The sequence below is a fragment of the Helianthus annuus genome, chromosome 10 (assembly GCF_002127325.2).
Source record: "Helianthus annuus cultivar XRQ/B chromosome 10, HanXRQr2.0-SUNRISE, whole genome shotgun sequence".
Taxonomy (NCBI): domain Eukaryota; kingdom Viridiplantae; phylum Streptophyta; class Magnoliopsida; order Asterales; family Asteraceae; genus Helianthus; species Helianthus annuus.
This window is the reverse complement of record NC_035442.2, coordinates 137,664,513-137,675,724: the sequence shown is the minus strand read 5'-3', so window position 1 is coordinate 137,675,724 and position 11,212 is coordinate 137,664,513.

Here is an 11,212-nt window from a genome sequence, read left to right as displayed (position 1 = left end):
GTCAACAATTTGAAGAAAAGACTTGGAGCTAAGAAGGGAAGATGGGCAGAAGAATTACCCTTTGTTATATGGGCTGATAGAACGACAGTAAAAAGTGCAACCGGCCAAACCCCATTTTCCTTAGTATTTAGAGTAGAAGCGATGATCCCAACAGAAATGGTGATACCTACGGCGAGATCCAATCTCCGGGATCCTTAGCAGAATCCTGAAGCCCTATGCCATGAATTGGATACTATTGATGAGACAAGAGATGCGGCAAAGCTAAGGATGGCGGCATATCAACAGAGGATATCCAGAGCATATAACAAGAATATAAGGACTAGAAGATTTCAGGTTGGAGATTGGGTATTAAGAAAGGCTTTTCAGAATACTACTAATCCTGCTGATGGAAAGTTAGCTCCAAAGTGGGAAGGACCTTATGAGATTGAATCAGAATCAGGGAAAGGAGTGTACCGACTCAAGAATATGGAGGGGGATATGCTACCAAGATCCTGGAATGCTATACACCTGAAGCTCTATTTCAAGTGAGTTTAGAATTTAATTTCTAACTCAGGATGGTATGAATTCTATCTCTTTTAATATATTTGATATTGTTTATTCTATTGAACCCAATACTGACTTAAGCATCGGAGGGGTGTTAGCCAGGCTAACACCCACCTTAGTTTACAGTTGTTTTGCAGTATATGCTTCGGGATATAGCTCCAGGATACACATTTAGGATACTTCGAAAGTGTAACACCTCGAAATTTTGTGTCCAATAATGTATTGACACGTGTCTTAAGTTACACGTGGCGTATTATATTTAATAAAGGACTAATGTTGACAAACCTTGAAAGTATATAAATTCGAGGGTTATAAATGTCAAACAAGGGTAAGTATACTGTATAAACGTGACATTTATCGTATTTCAGTCCCTACGTGGGCTTATCTTTTAGTCCTTGCATGGACACTTATCTTATATTAGTCCCTGCGTGGACTTATCTCTTGTTTTAAACCTCTATGTAGGTATGCACTATTTAAAAGTCCCGTTTAGGGCGGTGTGTAATCATATTAAAATTCTGGAATGTTATATTATGAATTTCATTTTGTTATCACTATATATGAAATAAATCAAAACCATTCCTTTTATATTTGATCTGCCTAAATAAAGAATCTTAGAGTGAAACCTAGCCAGGTGTCTTTTAAGATCCGGCCAAGATGGTAAGACCTAATTAAAAGATTCTGATTCCCGGTTAACCTCTGTAAGCATGTTAACAATCATGGCAGATGTGATTCGTTAAAATTACACACGCCATTCTTATACAAGAATCCTTAAAAGGATTCCAAGGCCCAAATAAATGATATAATAAATCATGGGTTAAATCATCAATAAAGATGATCATTTGTTAAACATCCATTAGAGATGTAGTGCCTAAGGGCCGAATCATCAAACATCCGTTAGTGATGTAGTGCCTATGGGCCAAAATTGTTGTCATAATAAGACAAAAGACAGTGGTGGTTTAGGACTCCCTGTCAGAAGGAGTAAAAGGACTACGGTTCAAACCTTCATACCTCGATTCTCTGTAATCTCGGCTAACATTATAATAACGTCCTCGTGACTAGGCTTTTATGCCACTAGCAATATTAATTGTAATTAGGATAAGTATGTTCAAATCCTAAATGTAAAGGGAGTAACAAATTAACCGGATATGGTCTTCAGTACCATGGTTAATAAATTGCCATAAAGGACAATTCAATAATAAACTCCTAAACTGAATTTTCATTATCTTCTGCAGCAGATACAAGCTACTATGGCGAATCCAAATGAAGGAAGTAGTCATACAAATGAAGATGATTATGATAATGCCCAAATAAATCTAACAGGCGCTCAACTCAAGGCTCTTGTCGACAACACTGTGCAAGCAGCTCTGGATCGACAATATATAGAGTCCCGAAGCAGAACAGTTTCCAAACCACCATCAAAGCCAAAGACACACTCAAAAACCCACAGCAAACCACTATCCAAACCAAAGAAGGACGACGATAAACACTCGTCCAAGCCCAAGAAAGACGACGACAATCACTCGTCGAATGAAAATAGTGTTCGTCGCGAACGGGAGTATACTGATGCTTCCCGCGCCAGGGGCTGCACATACAAGTACTTCGTATCTTGTAAACCTCGAGACTTTACGGGGGGAGAAGGGTGCTGTTGAATGTATGACATGGTTGGATGAGATGGACACAGTAGTGGACATCAGTGGCTGTGCTGAAAGGGATGTAGTGAAGTTTGTGTCACAGTCATTTACGGGCGAGGCCCTAGCTTGGTGGAGGGTGCTGGTTCAGGCCTCAGGAAAAGCTGTGCTTTACAGCATGACGTGGGAGGAATTCGTTTCTCTCATCAGGGAAAACTACTGCCCACAGCATGAGGTGGAGAAAATAGAGTCCGATTTTGTGTCATTGGTGATGACGAATCTGGACTGCCAGGCCTACTTGACGAGCTTCAATACGATGTCTCGCTTGGTTCCTTATCTAGTTACCCCGGAACCAAGGAGGATTGCTCGTTTTATCGGGGGGTTAGAACCCGCGATAAAGGCTAGTGTAAAGGCCTCTCGGCCAACGACCTTCAGGTCAGTGACTGACCTCTCTTTGTCCCTCACGATGGACGCGGCCCGACTGAGATCGCAGAGGAACAAAGAGGCCGAAAAGAGGAAGCGTGAGGATGATACCTCGCGAAGGTCAGGAAAGAAACACCGTGGAAACGGTGATGGCAAGAGAGGGGGCGAGTCGAGAAAGGATGAGCAACAATCGGGAGAGAAGCCCAAATGCAAGAACTGCCAGAAATTCCACTTTGGGAAGTGCAGGCTTGGGTCGAACTCACAGTCGCAGTCAAAGACATATGCTTGTGGACTGTGCAAGTCTAAAGACCACAAAACAGTGGACTGTAAGAAGATTAAAGACGCGACCTGCTACAACTGTAGTGAGAAGGGGCACATCCGGAGCAACTGCCCCAAACTCGCCAAGAAGACTGAAGAAGCGAAAAAGAATAACGCTAGAGTCTTCAAAATGGATGTGAAGGAAGCCCTGCAAGACGACAACGTAATTACAGGTACTTTTCTCGTGAATAATATTTTTGCAAGAGTACTGTTCGATTCAGGAGCTGATAAATCCTTCGTAGACCAAAAATTTTACAAGTTGCTGAACATGCCTATTAAAACCCTAAATGTGAAGTACGAAGTAGAGCTAGCAGACGGCACTATAGAAACCGTCTCCACTATATTAGAGGGATGTATGATATCCATTAAGAACCATTCTTTTCCTCTATCTCTACTACCCTTTAATCTAGCTGGTTTTGACATTGTTCTGGGCATGGACTGGTTAGCGCACAACCAGGCCCAGATAGTCTGCAATAGAAAACAAATTGTGCTAAAGACCCCGACTGGTGAATCGCTCACCATTCGAGGGGATACGCAGTATGGGTTACCCGAGAACGTATCTATGCTCAAAGCTTCAAGGTGCTTAAAAAGAGGCTGTGTCATCTACATGGCACAAGTGATTATTGAAGAACCCAAAACAAGGATAGAAGACATTCCTGTCATTTCGGAGTATCCAGAAGTTTTCCCCGAAGATCTACCTGGGTTGCCACCAGATAGGCAGGTGGAATTCAGAATAGATATCATTCCTGGAGCAGCTCCCATTGCTAGAACACCCTACAGGCTAGCACCGACTGAAATGAAGGAACTGAGGACCCAGTTAGATGAACTGTTAGCAAAAGGTTTTATCAAGCCTAGTTCGTCTCCCTGGGGAGCACCTGTCCTGTTTGTAAAGAAAAAGGACGGATCGATGCGTCTGTGCATCGATTATCGTGAACTTAATAAAGTCATGATAAAGAATAGATACCCATTGCCAAGGATCGACGATTTGTTCGATCAATTGCAAGGGGCTAGCTATTTCTCAAAGATCGACTTGAGGTCGGGCTACCATCAGCTGAAGGTCAGAGATGAAGACGTGCATAAAACAGCATTCAGGACTCGCTACGGTCACTACGAGTTCCTAGTGATGCCTTTTGGGCTCACAAATGCACCGGCTGCATTCATGGACCTCATGAATCGCGTCTGTAAGCCGTATTTAGACAAATTCGTCATCGTATTCATCGACGACATTCTCATCTATTCAAAGAACGAAGCTGACCATGAGAAACACCTACGATGTATTCTCAAATTGCTACATCGCGAGAAACTCTATGCCAAATTCTCCAAGTGTGAATTCTGGCTAAGAGAAGTCCAATTTCTTGGACACGTCGTAAGTGAGCGTGGAATCCAAGTGGATCCCGCTAAGGTAGAGGCGGTCGTGAACTGGCAAGAGCCAAAGACGCCCATAGAGATCCGTAGTTTCCTAGGATTGGCAGGATATTACCGAAGATTCATTGAGAATTTCTCAAGGATTGCTGCGCCCTTAACTTCTCTAACCAAGAAGAAGGAGAAGTTCATTTGGGGCCCTAAGCAGCAAGAATCCTTTGACATTTTGAAACAAAGATTGAGCAACGCTCCTGTGTTGACGCTACCGGAAGGTACTGAAGAGTTCGTAGTCTACTTCGACGCGTCACACACCGGCATGGGGTGTGTGCTCATGCAGAAAGGCAAGGTGATTGCCTATGCTTCAAGACAGTTGAAGGTGCACGAAAAGAATTACACCACCCATGACTTGGAGCTGGGTGCCATTGTATTCGCACTAAAACTGTGGAGGCATTATTTATATGGGATCAAGTTTGTGATCTATTCAGATCACAAAAGCCTCCAGCATCTGTTCAACCAAAAAGAGCTAAACATGAGGCAACGCCGTTGGATGGAAACCTTGAATGATTATGATTGTGAGATCAGGTACCATCCCGGCAAAGCAAATGTAGTCGCTGATGCCCTGAGCCGGAAAGAAAGGATGAAACCCATCCGAATCAATGTTAGGAGAATGGAAGTAAAGAATAACTTGATTGAAAGGATATTAGCTGCACAGCGAGAGGCTGTGTTGGAAGCTAAATATCCTAAGGAAAAGTTAGGAGTAACTGCGGAGCAGTTAACTCTTCACAAGGATGGACTGTTGAGATTGAATGGGCGAATATGGGTTCCTATTTACGGAGGACTACGGGATGTCATCCTCCAGGAAGCCCATAGTTCCAAATATTCTGTCCATCCTGGAGCGGATAAAATGTATCAGGATTTTAAGGCAAACTATTGGTGGATAGGCTTGAAAAAGTCTGTAGCCGCTTATGTAGCAAAATGCTTGACTTGTGCGCAAGTCAAGGCTGAGCATCAAAAGCCATCTGGCTTGCTACAACAGCCTGAACTTCCTGAATGGAAATGGGAGTGTGTAACTATGGACTTTATCACCAAGTTACCAAAAACGAGCAAAGGAAACGATACAATATGGGTTATAGTCGATCGACTGACTAAGTCAGCTCATTTCTTACCCATCAAGGAGACTTATAGCTCCGATACATTGGCCCAACTTTATGTTGATAAGATTGTCGCCTTACATGGCATACCTGTATCTATTATCTCTGATAGGGATACTAGGTACACGTCACATTTCTGGAAGAGTTTCCAACAATCTTTGGGCACACGTTTGAACTTCAGTACGGCTTACCATCCTCAGACAGACGGTCAGAGTGAGCGTACTATTCAAACGTTAGAAGACATGCTGCGGGCATGTGCTATCGATTTATGTGGTAGTTGGGATAAGAACCTACCCCTAATCGAATTCTCCTACAACAATAGCTACCATACCAGCACAAAGGCTGCGCCCTTCGAGGCATTATACGGTAGGAAGTGTAGATCGCCTGTTTGTTGGGTGGAAGTGGGAGAGGTCCAATTATCGGGACCAGAGATAGTTTTCGAGACAACGGACAAGATTGTCCAGATTCGGGAACGTCTCAAAGCTGCCCGTGATAGGCAGAAAAGTTACGCTGATCCGAAGCGTAAGGATTTTCACTTTGAGGTAGGTGAAAAAGTGTTACTAAAGGTATCACCCTGGAAGGGGGTGATGCGTTTCGGTAAAAAGGGTAAACTGAGCCCGAGATATATAGGACCTTTTGAGGTTATCGAACGGGTCTGGTCAGTTGCCTATAAATTAAACTTACCTGAAGAGCTCAATGGAATTCATAATGTGTTCCACATCTGCAATCTAAAGAAGTGCTTCGCTGATGAATCATTAGTGATCCCACACACAGATGTGCATATAGATGAGAGCTTGAAGTTTGTGGAGAAGCCTTTGTCGATTGAAGACCGACAGGTGAAAAAGCTCCGAAGAAAACATGTGCCAATAGTTAAAGTTAAATGGGATGCCCGTAGAGGTCCCGAATTCACGTGGGAAGTTGAATCCACGATGAAAGAAAAATATCCCTATTTGTTTGAGTAAATCTCGGGTCGAGATTTATTTTAAGGGGTTGAGGATGTAACACCTCGAAATTTTGTGTCCAATAATGTATTGACACGTGTCTTAAGTTACACGTGGCGTATTATATTTAATAAAGGACTAATGTTGACAAACCTTGAAAGTATATAAATTCGAGGGTTATAAATGTCAAACAAGGGTAAGTATACTGTATAGTAACCCTAAATGGTGCTCCCTTCAAACGAATAAATCATGGATCGTACGGAAGCGAAACGCGGGAGAAAGTGGGAGATTACAAGTTGCGGGGGTTAACTGTGTCAACATGTTTAATTATACCTCTGAGTGACCCTTTGACGTACCCGAGGCTTTGTAACAGTAAAATACGCTCACTAGAATATACTGTATAAATTCCGCGAAATTCCGTTTTAAAACGAGAAAGTTATGATCAAATTCGTACAAGAAGGGTTAAAAGCGTCAACACTGAAAGTTAAGGCTTTCCAAATAATTAATAAACTAACCGGGGACTTAACAATGCGGGTAAATAACATGAGGCCCTTAGTTGTAAATAATCGAGGGCCAAACCGCAAAGTTACCCCTTCAAACCCGAAAGGTCAGGTTAATAATTACGAAAGATTTCGTTATTAATTACCAGGATTTCGTAATCATTACAAAAGATTTAAAATCTTTGAAAAAAAACCCTCTCGCGGGCCGCATTACATTTTTGGTTAAGTTGAGGCGGGCCGCGAGCCTCCTAAAGTGTACGCGTCTGATGTTGAACTCAGGCGGCCCGCGTACAAGATGCATGGTTCTCCCATGCGGGCCGCGTGAGACGCCCAGATGCAGAAAGTTTGGACTTGCATGCCTTTTGAGCTTGTGAAGGATCAAACATGCAATAAGTGAGGCATGGGCACCCTCTACTCGACCCATAGCACCTAGTGACACCTGCCCATCATCCATACTCAGTTGTAGGGTGTGTTGTGATGATCTAAGAGCATTTCTTGCACTATAAATAGACCTTCAATGTTCACAACTTAAACACACCTCAAACACACTCTTTTGATCATACTTGGAGCTCTCAAAGCTTTCTCTTATCATTCTAAGTTGTGCACAAGTCTCTGTAAGTATGCCAAACCTTCTATGGTCTTGTTTTTGCTTAGATTAGACTAAAAGTCAATCCGTCGTAACTAACGATTGACTTTGCAATAACTCACGAATGGTTCAGTGAATTGTCGAATCAAAAGTGGTTATGTATTGGTGTTTATGTGGGTAATAAACCTCTAAAAGGGTTCCCCTGATCACCACTCTAACTATGTCAAATGTCGAGTCAAACGTGTACCCAAAAAGTCAACAGAAAGTCATTTTGCAATCTTGTGCATAATCTGTAATGTATATGCTATGAAACCTGTTTTGATGATCATAAAACATGATATTAAGTATATGAACTTGTCTAAACTCGTTTGATTCGGCCATTCGCTATATTGACCCGGTTCGGAGCCGAATGTCGCAAAGGTTTGACTTTTGCTTTGACTTCAGTTCTGACCCGTTTTAGTACAATGTAGATATGCCTTAGGACTCTCTTAGGACCAGGTCACGTGATGGTATCACCCTCTGTGACCGGTTCGTTGTTTATCCGAGTCTTTTACGCATTTCCGTTAATTACTTAAAAGTTGACCGTAACGCCCTTTTTAAAATAAAACGAGTATTTTGGACACGTGAAGGGACCATAACCTTGCTTACTAAATTCTAAGCATGTCCCGAAAGTTTCACGCCAATCCGAGGTCTAGAATGGGAGTTATGCTAATTAGCGCATTTATAAGAAACTTTTGTAATAAACGGCGCAATTAGCATAACGTCTACCTAAACCAAGATTTCATCACCAAAACTTTTACCCACTGTATTAAAATAATATTTTGGGATTTTTAAAGATTTTTAATTAATTTTAACCTGCTCATAACCTGCGGTTATGGCTACGGTTCGGTAAATACCGAATATGCCCTTTTCGGCCAAAACTTGAGTTCTACAAGGTCTTTTGACCCGATTCCAGTTGCTACTGATTTTAAATAATAAATAAGATATTTTAAACTTATTAAACTGATCGGGAAACTCAGGTTTCCTGTAGAACTCAGAAATCCCTTTTAAAAGTCTTTAAAATGACCGGAAAACCCCTACGGGGCGTATAAAGGACTAGAACTCGTTACGGGCATTATGGAAGGTATCCTAATGATACCACAACCTCTTTAAAGTATATTGACTTAGGAAAACAGTGTAGGACTCTTACGGTTACCCGTTGCGCCTACCGCGCGCACGGTTCGGCTTATGTAACTAGTTTACATAAATTAGCCGATACGGGTCAAACCATATCATTTTGACCCCAAAATCCAGAGTGTGAATATTAAACCCATACAAAACAAGTCTCCGAACTTGTTGGGTCAGAATCACACTCCATTCTCGGCTTTCGCCTTTCACGCGATTAAACCGTATCTATCCCTCGAAACTAACCGGTCTAGGCTACGGCTAATATAAAGACCCGTTAGGATTCTAATAGGTTATTTAAAACCTTCGTTCCAGAATAAGGAGCCCCAGTAAAAGCTATCGGTGATCTAATTGATTAAGGAATATACATTGCAAAGGTAAATACTTTTGACTTATTTTCCCTTATACGGACTTGGGTTACGGTATATAAAATACCGCTTGATTGAGCATCAAATAATTCCATCGTTTAGGTGGCTAATTGAATAGTTTGATCGGCTCATTTAAACAGTCTTGTTACTTAAAAGCCTTTGGGGGGTTAATGACCATGTCCCGGATATCCTTGGCATCATTTTACGAAATGGCCACGACCTCGACACCCGGGTGTAGGCGTATACCCGGTATGATGTCTATACTATTAAAAGACGTAGCCGATGGTTTACCCACCTCGGTTTTACGCAAATGTGGTGTGTCTATTGATCTTTAACCCGGCACGATCCGGGCTACTGAACGCAGAGAAGGAACATGTAATTCGTTCACAAGATTATAATTTTAAATAATTCTCCCAAGTTATAAAAGAATTTGTGCCTCGTGCATTCAAATCAATTTTATTAAACATTTACAAAAGAGTCGGTTGAATGTATTTACCAGTGTAAACTGACGTATTTTCCCAAAAAGATTAAGTGCAGGTACTACACGTAATTGGCTGGCATTAGCTCCATAGCATCGTTAAGAAGCCTCGCAAGCTTGATGTCTTATCTGTTGAACTACATTTTTATTTATTTTGATCCATCCTGTGGATACTATTCAACTACTTGTGATACATTTGGATATTGCAGTAAATGGTTGAATTATATTTATCTTTATGATTCCGCTGTGCATTTATATATTGTGGTTTGACTATATTGTTGCCAACTACGTCACGGTAATCCCCCACCGGGCCCACCGGTGATACACGTGGAAATCGGGGTGTGACAGAAAGATTAGAGGATTGGCCCCCTCTCTCACGTTTAAGGGATACTGATCCCTTCACAGGTTTAAAGGTATTCACCTTTCTCTCGAATTGGATATAAACACCCCGCCTGGAGCGCAAGTTATCTAGGGATAGTTCAAGATAGCGGGACCAGTCCATGTAAAAGTGGCTGACAATTTCGTTATTGTTGGCTATATCCTGGATCCTAAAGGTATATGAGGATTGATCACCCTCTCTCGCGTAAGGGTATTTTCATACTCTCTAAGGTTTAAAGGTTTTCACCTTTCTAAGTCTTGGAGTTTATACACTCCCGCCTGTAGCGCACGAAAATTCGGGATTTTCCCCAGAATACTTATGGGTTTATCCCCAGTACATTAAGGATTTATCTCCAGTATATTTTAGAGTTTATCCCCTGTAATATAAGAATTATTCAAACGGTTGCAATTGATGTCTAAAAAATTTCTAACTGTTCAAAGACATTATGCACAGGGGACATTCCTACTGAGGTAATTATGTAAAGCTCAAAGGATCGAGCTTGGACCTAGTACACCAATTGTCTCAGACTGGGGACATCTTCGTTGGAAAAAATCGCAAAAGGATTGAAGTTTGAGAATAGGGTTACACTCTATTCCTGGTATGATCATTCCTTTATAAACCTTATTTAAATCATTTGAATTTTTGAAACTATGTTTGACAAAAGCTTAAATATCCTGATTAGGATATATTCTCAGCATATATTCTCAAAATGTATTTTCAAAATATGTTTCAGGATATTTGGTTGGAATATTTGGGACATGATGCTTGGGTTAAAAACTAAAACTGTATTCTAGTCAAACAAGTGTTATTGATGTGCACAAAATGCAACATATAAATTACATCAATTGTGGCATAAAACTAACCCTTTTTTAGTACTAATGTTGGAAAAAGTGTGCTTTTGTCTTCCTTCTGTATTTTCAGGATTAAATGAGCTCAAATAAACAAAGAAGCAAAAAGACAGCTAAATCTAACATAAATACAAGAAAAGGAACAAATGTGGCATGCCCGACCCCCCGACAGCATCTTCCCAAGCAAAACAAGGAAACAGAGGGCTGAACACGCCCCGTGCTCAATGAGCACGGGGGCGTGCCCAAGTGTCAGCAGAAAAGACAAAGTTGTAGAAGCTTCCATCGCCCACCACGGGGCCGTGCTCAGCGAACACGGGGCCGTGGTCAACTATAAGATTCGCGGAATCCAGGCAAATCTTGATAGTACAGATATGCTTCTGCACATGGGGTCGTGCTCAGCGGACACGGGGGCGTGGTCAACTAATGCAGACAAACTGCAATTAATGAAGAAAGAGAAGAGGATGGACACGGGGCCGTGCCCGAGCTTCTGTTCAGCCTATAAATAGGAGTGCTTGGAGCTCTT